We start from the raw sequence: 12438 nt of genomic DNA, 5'->3' as shown, positions 1-12438 counted from the left end.
TTGATGCAGAGTGAAAGGAGCAGAACCTGGAGAACATTGTACACAGAGACGGATACACTGTGGTACAATCAAAAGTAATGGACTTCTGTACTAGCAGCAATGCAATGACCCAGGACAATTCTGAGGGACTTATGAGAAAGAACGCTACCCACATTCAGAGAAAGAACTGTGGGAGTAGAAACACAGAAGAAAAACAACCTCCTGAACACATGGGTTGATGGGGATATGATTGGGGATGTAGACTCAAAACGACCACACCAATATAACTATCAATAATATGTAAATAAGTCTTGATTGATCACACATGTTAAAACCAGTGAAAATGCACATTGGATATGGGGGGGGGTGAAGGGGGATGAAGGGAAAAGTAAAAACAAGAATCATGTAACCATGGAAAATGTTTCTAAAAAAATAAAATATTAAAAAAATAAAGGAAATTAGAGATTCTAAGACACAGTGCTGAAAATAGCAGGCAGCCCAGGAATAGGGGATGATATGTAGGAATCATAAATGTTAGAGTGGAAAGGATCTTCTGGAGCCATCTCAGTTAAATGAGATGAGATAAAAACTCACCTAGAGTTTTTAATGTTACAAATCTGAAAAGAGTCCTAGAAGGGCAGGCTAGGATGTTTATAAGGACCTGGGTTCAAATTTGATCTCAGACACTTCCCAGTTGTGTGGCCCTGGACAAGTCATTTATCTCTAACCTAACCCTCACTGCTCTTCTGGCTTGAAATCAATACTGAGTATAGATTCTAAAACATATAAGGTTGAGGAAAAAGTTGAAAAAGAGAAAAGAAGAGAAAAAGAAAAGAAAGAAAAAAGAAAGAAAAAGGAAGAAAAGAAGAAAAGAAGAGGAGAGGAGAAGAAAGGAAGGGAAGGAAAGGGAAGTATTATAAGGAATTTTATTTGTATTATTCTGTCTCTTTAAGAGCAGAAATTTCTGAATCTCATGCTGTAGCTTTAAGAGACTGACTATAAAAAAAAAAAGGAGAGGGTCAGTTAGAAAGACTCCATCTTCTCTGGCTTCTCAGGGAACAGGAGTTTTGGGGTTTGTAAGAAGATTGGGTAGTTAGCTGTTGAGAGTTGAAACTTAGAAACAAATTTAAGAAGTCTGATACTGAGAGATTTTCTTTCCCTCAGAACTCTGAGGGAGAAGAGCACTGTCTGTGTCCCAATGACAGGCAGTTTCATCATTGAGGGAGAAGTACTTTTAGGAGGAGTTAGAGATTTATGTTCATTGTTTTAGTTTAGGAAAGTTAGATAGAAATTTAAGTCTTAGTTTAATCAGATTAGTTAGTTAGGCCTGTTCTGACAGGCAAGAAGATTCTTACATTTAGGGTTTATTAGAGATTTAGCATAGGGTTTTAATATAGGCATAGTAATACAATCTTAAATCTAAAATCTCCTAGTTTCCTTCCTCCATTCTCCTATTCCTACTTCTCTTTAGAATAAACAGTGTCGATGCTGTACCAGACTGATCTCTGCAAGGTTTATCAGACTCCTGTCAACATTAATAATTAACCTCCTATAAAATATTATTTACCCATCATCAATCTCATACCACATTAATTAACTATAACAGCTTGGTGAGCCAGAATGCATATATGAGGTAAATGAGGAAAAGTTTACAGAAACTGGGAAAAAGGGCAAACTTATTAATGTTTCAAAGAAAATATAACCCTCAGGTTATATGACATCATCCTGACCCATTCACCCCATCGAGTTCCAACCTCTGAAGCAGCAATGATTCTACTTCCTGTGCTGCTCCGCTTAACTACTCTACTGCCTTCATCTTGTGTTGATACTTAGGATTCATCCTTTGAATCACTATCAACTAAAAATAAGAATATCCAAGAAGAAATAGTGAATACACAATGACCTGAGAGAAAATGTCTCACCTCCTGCAAGCAACATGTTAAAGGTGAAATGGATCCCAGAAGCATAAGAATCATCCTATTCTTGGGCAAGTAAATGTACTTTAGAACACAGTTTGATAGAGAATAGAACAATAGGAAGTGCATGTGGTGAAAATCTCTTTATGTCAACTTGATTATGGAAAAGGACCAATTAATCCAAAAGGACAAATTGGACATTATACATAGGTAATGTGGTATTCATCTTTCAAAGTTGGATATGCAATAGCCCATTGCCCTGGTGTGTCTTTCTGGTACTATTATGTTTGCCAATACTTCCCAGGTGGAAATTACAGGCCCAATTACCCTTATGAAACAGGAGCATTGTATAATAAGTGCCCAGATTCCTGTAGTAACAACCTGGGCACCAATCCCTGTCTATATACCAATAGATTTCCTGAGATCACAATCACTGGTCCTGAACTAACTATGAAAACTCAGTTTTCTAAGAACACAATACAAAAAGAGTTTATGAGTCTTTGTGCAAGTTGCTTCTATTCAGTTTGCAGAATTAATTCTGATGTGTACTTCCTGCTCTGTCATAATGACTTTTTCTGTAACTTAAATAATATCAATCAGCTGTTACAATAAGGATTAGAATGAGAGGTGTTCCACCTCCGTCTTTTCCACAATAGCAAAGGAAGCAATCGAGGGAATTACCCCAGTGATAAACTCTTTAATCAAACAGAAGATAATAATCCCCTGCAAATCAGAATATAACACACCTATTTTGCCTATTAAGAAACCAAAATTAGACAAAAATGGAAAACCAGTATATTGATTTGTTCAAGATTTAAGCACTATTAATAATCATGTAATCAAAAGATATCTGGTTGTCCCCAGTCCATTAACTATCATTTCGTCTATCCATAGCAAAGCTAAATAGTTTACAGTAGCAGATCTCTGTTCTGCCTTTTTTCAATACCCATCCATGAAGATCCCCCCCCAAATTTTTGCATTTTCCGGGAAATGCATGGTGCTGTTTGCCTCAGGGTTAAATAGAAAGCCCAACCTTGTTTTCCTAAATATTGACACAATATCTTGCAAATATGGAATTTAAGGAGAGCCAATTAATTAATTTTGTGGATGATTTACTCTTGGGCTTGCCAAATGCAAAAGCATGCCAAGAAGACAGAAAACATCTCCTAATAGAATTATATAAAAGAGGACACAAGATTTCAAAATTGAAAGTTCAGTGGTGTCTCCCAAAAGTGGAGTATTTAGGGTTTGTTTTAGCTGAAGGTTTGCATTACATCTCTCAAAAACATACTGAAGATATCCAAAAATTGAGTGCCCCAACAACTAAAAGACAACTGAGAGCAATTTTGGGAACAACGGGCTTGTGCAGGCAATGGATTCCTTACTATGGGGAAATCACAAAACCTCTTGTATCATTGACAAAGGATATAGTCTCTGAACTGCTGAAATTGAATGCAGAACAGCTGGAAGCAATTACTAAACTAATGCAAGCTATTTTACCCACACCTGCACTAGGCATCCTGTATTATAGGAAACCATTCACTTTGCATGTTCATGAATGAAGAGGAGTAATTTCTGGAGTATTAATACAATCTTTAGTACCAGTCCAGTAGCCAATTGGTTATTACTCAGCTCAATTAGACCCAATAGCTCCTGGTGTACCCCCATGCCTGAGTGTAGCTGCAACAGCTCTGTTAGTGACAAAAGCTGCAGACTTAGTGTTGGGATGTCCACTAACCATTATGTGTCCTTATGAAGTTGAAGCTTTATTATTAAGACATAGGACACAGGCATTTTCAGACCAAAAGCTTACACAATATGAAATAATGTTACTAGTCAATGAAAAAAAATCACATTAAAAAGCTGTACAACACTGAATCTGGCTACATTGCTTCCTGGTTTACCAATCAATGGAGAATCATTACATACTTGTGAATCAGTAGTTTCTATGGCAGAGAAACCACATCAAAATTTATTAGACACTCCATTAGAAAGTGCAGATCTTGTTTTGTTTACTGATGGTTCTTCATTTATGAGAAATAGTATTCGTTACACAGGAGCAGTTGTGGTGATAGAACTGGAAACTTTATGGTCAGTATCACTTCCATTACTAACTGCACAAGCTGCAGAATTGATTTAATAACAATGCCGAAAGCTGGACAGTAGAAATTTTGTTTAGTGATAGTGGACTAGTTAACAAGATGGCCAGAAGTTTTTCCAACAACACGAAACACAGCAGCATTCATAACCAAAATATTATTAAAAGAAATTATACCTAGATTTGGTTTACCAGCAAGAATTGATTTGGCTAGAGGAACACACTTCACAGATTCAGTTTTATAATAAAATATATTCATGCCTAGGTATTACACCAAAATTCCATGTGCCATATCACCCACAGAGTTCAGAACAAGTGGAGAAAATGAATAAAGAATGAAAAACAATGATTGGAAAATTTTGTACCAAAACGCATTTGAAATGGCCTGATGCCCTAATATTAGCATTGCTTTATCTGAGAAGTAGACCAAGGGGAGACCTACACATCTCACCATTTGATATACTGTTTGGTCATCCACCTATTCAAGCAAAGACATTTAGCCTTGTTTATGCATAATTATTAGTTGGAGATACGATTGCAACATGCATAAGATTTGCAGATTAAAATAAAGGAACTACATGAATTAGGAGTCATTTTGCAGGCTGGACCAATAGACTTCGTTGCATAATTTACATCCTGGAGATATGATTTATATAAAGAACTTTCACCAAACAGGAAGAACTCAGCTGGTCTGGGAAGGCCCATTCAAAGTTCTTTTGATGACCCCTACAGTGATCAAGATAGGAGAAAAATCATCATGGATCACATGTAAAGAAAGTACCTTTCGTAGAAATTGAAAATCAAGAATGAGGTTACAAATACTATTTTCAAGGACGTTGGACTAAAGGACTACTACAAATGGTCATCATTTCCAAAGATACTGAACTTTTCATTTCAATAAAAGGTTTTCTTGTACATAAAGGTTTGAAATAGAATGTAATGGTAAGTGTATAGGTATAGCTATAGGATTTAGGATTTCTGTTTAGAAATAATTATTATTAATATATTTTTAAATGGTTGTAAAGTATTGCAACACCACCTCAGGGGGTATTATCCACCTCAAAGGGGAATATTATAATGTATATAATGTGTATATAATGTTGCAAGATTTTTTACATGAATTTAGATTAATATCTTTAGGGGTTTTTTGTTCTATAGAGTATAGTTAGAAATGTGTTATCCTGTAATTGTAAATGAGTTTAATGTTATGTAATGTGTGACTTGCATGTTGCAAGATTGTTTTGTTTTGGTTTTTGCTTGCTTTCTTGCTTTGCTTTCTTTCTCTTTTTATTTCTCCCTTTTTCTAATATAGAATATAAGAAAGTATAGTTTGAAAGATCCGTTGGGGAGAATATTCTTCCAAAGGATCTCAGGGGGGAATATGAAGGAATTTTATTTGTCTTACTCTGTCTCTTTAAGAGTAGAAGTTCCTGAATCTTGCACTGTAGCTTTAAGAGATTGACTATAAAAAAAGAAGAGGGTCAATTAGAAGGACTCCATCTTCTCTGGCTTCTCAGGGAACAGGAGTTTTGGGGTTTGCTGTTTGGGTTTCTCTAAATCAAGAAGATTGGGTAGTTAACTGTTGAGAGTTGAAACTTAGATACAAATTTAAGAAGTCTGTTGCTGAGAGTTTTTCTTTCCCTCAGAACTCTGAGGGAGAGGAGCACTGTCTGTGTCCCTGTGACAGACAGTTTCATCACTGAGGGAGAAGAAGTACTTTTAGGAGTTAGAGATTTATATTCATTTTTTTAGTTTAGGAAAATTAGATAGAAATTTAAGTCTTAGTTTAGTCAGAGTAGTTAGTTAGGCTTGTTCTGGCAGGCAGGAAGATTCTTAGATTTAGGGTTTATTAGAGATTTAGTATAGGGTTTTAATATAGGCATAGTAATATAATCTTAGATCTAAAGTCTCATAGTTTCCTTCCTCCATTTTCCTATTCCTACTTTTCTTTAGAATAAAGTGTCAATGGTGTACCAAACTGATCTCTGCAGGGTTTATTAGACTCCTGTCAACATTAATTAACTATTAACCTCCTATAAAATACTATTTACCCATCATCAACCTCATACTACATTAATTAACTGTAATAGAAGAGAAGGGAAGGGAAGGGAAGAGAACTGAAGGAAAAGGAAGGGAAGGGAAGGGAAGGGAAGAAGAAAGGAAAAGAAAAAGAGGAAAGGAAGGAGAAAAAATAAGAAAAGAAAAAAAGAAATAAAAAGAAGAGAAAAGAGTTCCAAAGAAGTAGTCACTGGCTCACGGCCAGAGATGGGATTAGCAGAGCCAAGATTTGAACCTCCACCCTGATTTCAAACTTACTACATCTCCCTGCTTCCATTTTTTCTCAAACACAGATCTGATGATGTCAATCTTATCATAAATCTTCAGGAGATAACAGCATCCTAACTAAAGTTTAAACTCCTTTGGGTGGCATTCAAGGCTAGTCAGTCAATCAATAAACATTTAGTAAGCTCTGACCCTGTTAAAAAGTGAGGATACAAAAAGAGGCACAAGTCAGTCTCTGTCCTCAAGGAGCTCACAGTCTAATGGGGAGAGATACAAGCAAAGGAATATGCACCAACAAGACCCATCCAAGAAGTAATTAAGAGAGGGAAGGCTCTAGAACTACAAGTTGAGAAAGGTCTTAAAGGAAGCCAGGGTAGCCAGTAAGAGGAGATGAAGGCAGAGAGAGTTCCAAGTATGGAGGACAGCCAGAGAAAATCAGAGTCAAAATGGAGGGTTTTGTTCATGGAACAACCAGGAGACTGATACCATTGGATGCAAGAGTACATGCTAAGAGGGGAAGCTAGATAATTCAGTGGATGGAGAGCCAGGTCCTGAGAAGGGAAAGTTCTAGGTTCAAATCTGAATTCAAGACACTTCCTAGCTTTATGATCCTGGGCGACTTCACTTAACTCCAGTTGCCTAGTCCTTCCTGCTCTTCTGCCTTGGAACCATTACTTAGTATTGATTCAAAGACAGAAGGTAAAGGTTAGAAAAAAAAAGAGTCTATGTTAAAGAGTAAAGTGTAAGAAGATTGGAAAGGTGGGAGGGGATGAGGCCATGAAGAGCTCTGAATGTCTAATAGAACATTTTGTTCTTGATCCTAGAGTTTATTGAGTAGTGGGCATCATGGTCAGACCCATCCTTTAGGGAAGCCACTTTGGTGGCTGAATGGCAGATGTATTAGAGTGTGGCGGGGGACCCATCTGAGGTAGGCAGGTCTACCAGCTGGTTATTGCAATGGGACAGGTATGAGATGTTAATGTCTATACCAGAAGGATAGTAGTACAAATAATCTGCCGCTGCCACCACCATTCTTTACTATCTTTTTCTAATATTAGATTCCTCTCCCCACTCTACACTCAAACTTTTCTCTGTTCCTAGAAAAAAAATAGGGGGGAGGCTCTTATTCTTTATTTATTCAGGCTTTTCACCATGCCTACCAGGCTAATTTTTAGAATATCTTTTTCTTGCTTTATCTATTAAATTCCTCCCCTCTCCTTTATAGCCTACTTTAGATACCACCTCCTCCAAGAAACCTTTCTTGATTAGGCTTAATTCCCTAGGGAGCTGGACTTGGAGTCAAGAAGATCTGAATTCATATCTTGCCTCAGACACTCATTAGTTATACGTTTTGTTATGAGTAAGATTAGATTAGCTAGTTATTAGGTATTGATTATATATTGATTAGGAAGTACCTAGCAGGAAGGAGCTGGAGCTGGGAATTCCAGGTTGGAATGAAGGAGGAAGAAGTCTATCTGTGTTCTGTGTGTGGACTCCATTAGTGGTAGGCAAAAACTGTTGCCAGCCTAGGAGACCTCAGAGCAAAGGACACCCTATTTCCTGTTTTCCCCTGGATCCTGTGTGGTGTAGCATCAAGTAAAGGACAAGATCTACAGAGCCAATAGAAGAGGTGTAGTTTGAGTTCTGGCAGACAGTGCTTCAAGCAAACCCCTTTCTACTTGGTTCCTGAGACAACTGTAGCTCCTGGCATCCAGAGATCATCAGTGGATTGCAGTGAGAAATCCCAAAGCCACAAACCCTAGCTGCACTCAAGCCTGGCAGGTTCCAGGTGTGAGGCAGAAACCCAAAGACTCCAGTATAGCTCCTTGGGCCCTGTTAGTTAGATAGCTTAGATTAGTGTAGTTGAATAAGTCCTTCCCTGTCCCTTTGGGTTTTGTTATTTAGTGTTAAGATTTTAGAGTAGTCATTCCTATCCCTCCTTTTAGTTGTTTCTAATTAAAACCCAATTTCACCTTGTTACCTTGTCAGTTAATTCAAGGCCTCTGGCCAGAGTGACAGTTGGCTGTTATTTTTTCAGTTGGGAGTGGTGTAGCTGTACAAGACTTCAGTGTTCAGTTTTAGTCTCTCTTACATCCGAGAGAGTGTTCCCACAAACCCTATAGTTGATTTTTAATATCCCTGGTGACCCCATTACTTATATTTTCCTACAGTTTCCAGACAAATCACTGCATCTCTCTCTGTCTCAGTTTCCTCATCTGTAAAATTGGCATAACAACTGCACCTACCTCACTAGGTGGTTGTGGGAATCAAATGAGACAACATATGCAAAGCATTTTGATAACCTTAAAGCAATATGTAAATGCCAGCTAATATTATTGTTATTATAATGGTTGTGGTTGCTGTTGGACTACATTTTCCTCTGACCTTACCTAATGCTCCATTTGGCAATCCTGTCATGTATATAAGGCCAAGGAAGGACGTAGAGAAGGTGTAAAGGGGAAAGAAGGAAGAGATGTCAAGGTTTTTGTTTTTGTTTTATCAATGGAACACATTATGTTAAAGGGGCACTAAGAAGGAACAGGGAGGGAGACCAGAGCAACTGATTTGGTCCAAGAATGAAAAAAGCCAGATCAGTGGGAATTCAGTATGAAATGGCACTAGCTTTTCTTCTCCCACCTCTACAGGAGTTTGGCTAGAGCTGGGGTCAACAACCCCTGAATCCAAATCCTGCCTCCAATGATGGCTGGGTGATACTAGACAAGCCTCTTCACCTCTCTGGGCTTCAGTTTCCTCATCTGTAAAAGAGGAGCAATCCTTTCCCAGGTTGTTGGGAGGATTCAATGAGATTAGAAAAGCTGGACCACAGGGTGTTCACCTAACTGTAGCCCATCTCTAGTGAGGAGCATCCCAACAAGAGCCCATGGAAAGGAGGATGAGGGAGGATTTCCAGCCTAGATGCCCGGCTCCCTCTTCATCCTTTCCCAGCATTCTCTGGTCTGTCTGAGTCACCTCAAGGGATTCCCAGGAAACAGAATAATTTTTGAGGATTTAAGTCTCATAAGCCCTAAGGCTCAGGATAAACTGATGATGATGGTGGTAGTGATGACAAATAAATATCATTTATATAGTGCTTTAAAAAAATCCATATCTTCTGTCTTCAAATTGATACTAAGTATGGATTTGAAGATAGAAGAAGGGTAAAGTCTAGGCAATTAGGATTAAGTGATATCCCCAGAGTCACACAGCTAAGAAAGATCTGAAGTCAGATCTGAACCCAGGTCCTTCCAACTCCAGTCCTGGCTTTCTATCCACTAAGCCACCTCGCTGCTTCTCTATAGTCCTTTAAGGCTTGAAAAGTGCTTTCTACCTTATTTAATTTCAATCCTCATAATTATCTTGGAAGATAGGTGATATTATTATGTCCCCCCTTTTTTACAAATGAGGAAACTAAAACTCCCAGAGTTTAAGTGACTTACCTAGGGTCATACAACTGGTAAGTATTTGAGGCAGGGTTTGAACTTGGGTCTTTCTGACCCCAAAATTCAAGGCTCCCTATTCCACTCATTCTAGGGCATCCCTAGAATAGAACTCCACCTCTTAAGGAAGTCTCCAAACTGTCCTGGATTTCTAACGCGTGGAAAGGACTTGCCAACACCTCAGGACAACTCTTTTGGTTTGGACCTGTTCAGAACCAGATCCACTGTTCTGTATTTGGGGCACACAGCACTAATTATGGAGTCCTCCCCTTTATATTATGGAGTTCCTAGCCCCTAAAATAGAAGAAAAACAGAAGTGAGGTCTTCCTGCTAAGTCATGGTTTGGTCCAGTGGGAAGGACCTGAATTGTGTCTCTTTGCTCTCCCATCCACCTCCCCCAGTCATGTGGCTCAGCAGGTTTGGTCTGTTGTCCTCAGTGCAAGTATCTAATTAGAGCCCGCTCTTCTTACAACTCTACCCCTCCTCATTCTGAAGGAACCCCACTGGTTTGGCCACCTTGTCGAGGGTTTCTCTGACTCTGGCAGAGCAGAGTTAGGAATGGAGTGGGAGGACTTCACGAGTGGGCTAGGGCAGAAACCAGCACCTCCCTGGGTGGGCCTGGAAAGAGCAGAGGAGAGAACATTTCGGTGTAGTCTTTTTGGGGGTGGCATCCAAGCTTTCAGGGGCACACCTAAACTAGCTCTCGAGAAGCCAGAGAAGAGCTATACCCAGAAACTGAAGCCCAGAGACGTTAAGTGATTTGTCCAGCCTAGAGTATTTTCTTTGCTTTGTGTAGACAGGGAGCTAGGGGGTTTCCCTCCTCAAAGGAAGACAGAGATTTTTCCCTTGGGCACAATGAAACCCATATCTGGAAGACAGCTAGAGGGTATAAGTCATAATTATAAGGATCCTTGCAGGCCACATACTGACTTAGAAAACCATATATTAACATTATTTGTTTTATTGTATTTTTATTTATTTTGTTAAATATTTTTCAATTAGGTTCAATCTAGGGGGCTTGGGAGGATTAAATGGTTGTGATATAAAGACAGAAGGCATTAATAAAACATATTTAAAAATATTTCCCAATTACATTTTTTAAAAATCAATTTTATGTTTATTTTCAGTTTCAAATTCTTTACCCATCTCTACCCCTTCTCCCATCCACTGAGAAAGCAAGAATTACAGTAGGTTCGGGGAAGGTTCAGAAGTGTTATGGGTCTCACATGGCCTATAGGCCAAGTGTTTGATATATTTGGTTCAGAGGACAGAGATCTGGACTTAGAGGAAAGAAGACTCAAGTTCAAATCCTGATTCAGACTCTTATTAGCTGCAAATTGTTCAACCTCCATTTATCTGTAATCAATGTGCCTACTATGTGCTATATACTGGAAATATAAGTACCAATAAGGGCATATTCACTCCTTGTAAGAAATTTATATTCCAAATGGTGGAGAAAATTAGCATGTTAATATATAAAGCATATTTAATATACAGAGCATAAATATTTATCTAGTATATGTTTAATATTTAATTTATATTATCATATAGTACATGTCTATTATAGTTAATAGAGAACATAAATATTTATTTAATATATAGTTAATATTTAATTTATATTTAATAGAGGGAATATATTTGTTATATTTAATAGAGTACAAATATTTAATATTTAATGTATATTTAATAGAGAGAGCACATTTGTAATATTTAATATAGAGCATAAATATTTATCTATGTTTAATATTTAATTTATAGTATCATATAGTACATGTTTATTATGTTTAATAAAGCATAAATATTTATTTAATATATAGTTAATACTTAATTTCTATTTAATAGAGAGAGCATATTTGTTATATTTAATAGAACATAAATATTTATCTAACATATGTTTAATATTTAATTTATATTATTATATAGAGCATGTTTATCATATTTAATAGCATAAATATTTATTTAATATTTAATTTATGTTTAATATAGAGGGCATCTTTATTATTTTTAATAGAGCATACATATTTAATATATATTTTATATTTAATTTATATTTAATATGGAGAGCATATTTGTTATATTTAATATAGGGAGCATAAATATTAATTGAGCCATTACCAACATATACAAAGTAATGAAATTCAAGGTAGAAAATTTGGGAAGTGCCCTAGAAAGTTGGGAGTATGAAGAAAAGCTCCATGGAGAAGATGATTCTTGAGCTGCATCTTACCTGGCCTCAGAGATAGCAAGAAAGGGCATTTGAGATGTAAGGGACAGCCAGTGCAAAGGCCTAGAAATGGGAGATAGAGTACTATGTAAGAAACAATCAAGTGCCCTGTGTGAGAGACTCCAACAAAGCCAGTTTGATTGGATCAAAGATTATGGAATAGGGAATAAAACATCTAAAGTTGGAAATATAGGTTGGGCGCAAATTGTGAAGGACTTTAAGAGATAAACAGTGAGGTTTATGCGAATGGAGGAGTTGTGCCCAAAGGCCTCTAAGATTCCTTCTAACTCTAAAGCTTGGATCCTAAAACCAGGAAAGTGACTACAAGTAGACTGGAAAGTAACTCTAGGTGTTATTGAAAAGAAGGTCTGAAAATCAGCTGCGTAACTTGAGTAAACCCCTTGTGGGGACTCAACTGGATGGCTTCCAGGTTGTCTTCCATCTCTAAGTCCACTGTGGAGCATTTAGAGACTAGTTATACCTTGAAGGAGCCAAGGGCAT

At 37.5% G+C, this 12438-nt stretch overlaps 1 pseudogene; it reads left to right on the top strand.

Annotated features, from left to right (window-relative positions):
• The first annotated feature begins 1746 nt into the window (after positions 1-1746).
• On the top strand, positions 1747-2507 carry LOC123250128 (annotated as a pseudogene).
• Positions 2508-12438: the final 9931 nt, after the last annotated feature.

The sequence above is a fragment of the Gracilinanus agilis genome, chromosome 1 (assembly GCF_016433145.1).
Source record: "Gracilinanus agilis isolate LMUSP501 chromosome 1, AgileGrace, whole genome shotgun sequence".
Taxonomy (NCBI): Eukaryota; Metazoa; Chordata; class Mammalia; order Didelphimorphia; family Didelphidae; genus Gracilinanus; species Gracilinanus agilis.
The sequence above is the reverse complement of the archived record's forward strand: the minus strand, read 5'-3'. Positions and strand labels throughout refer to the sequence as shown.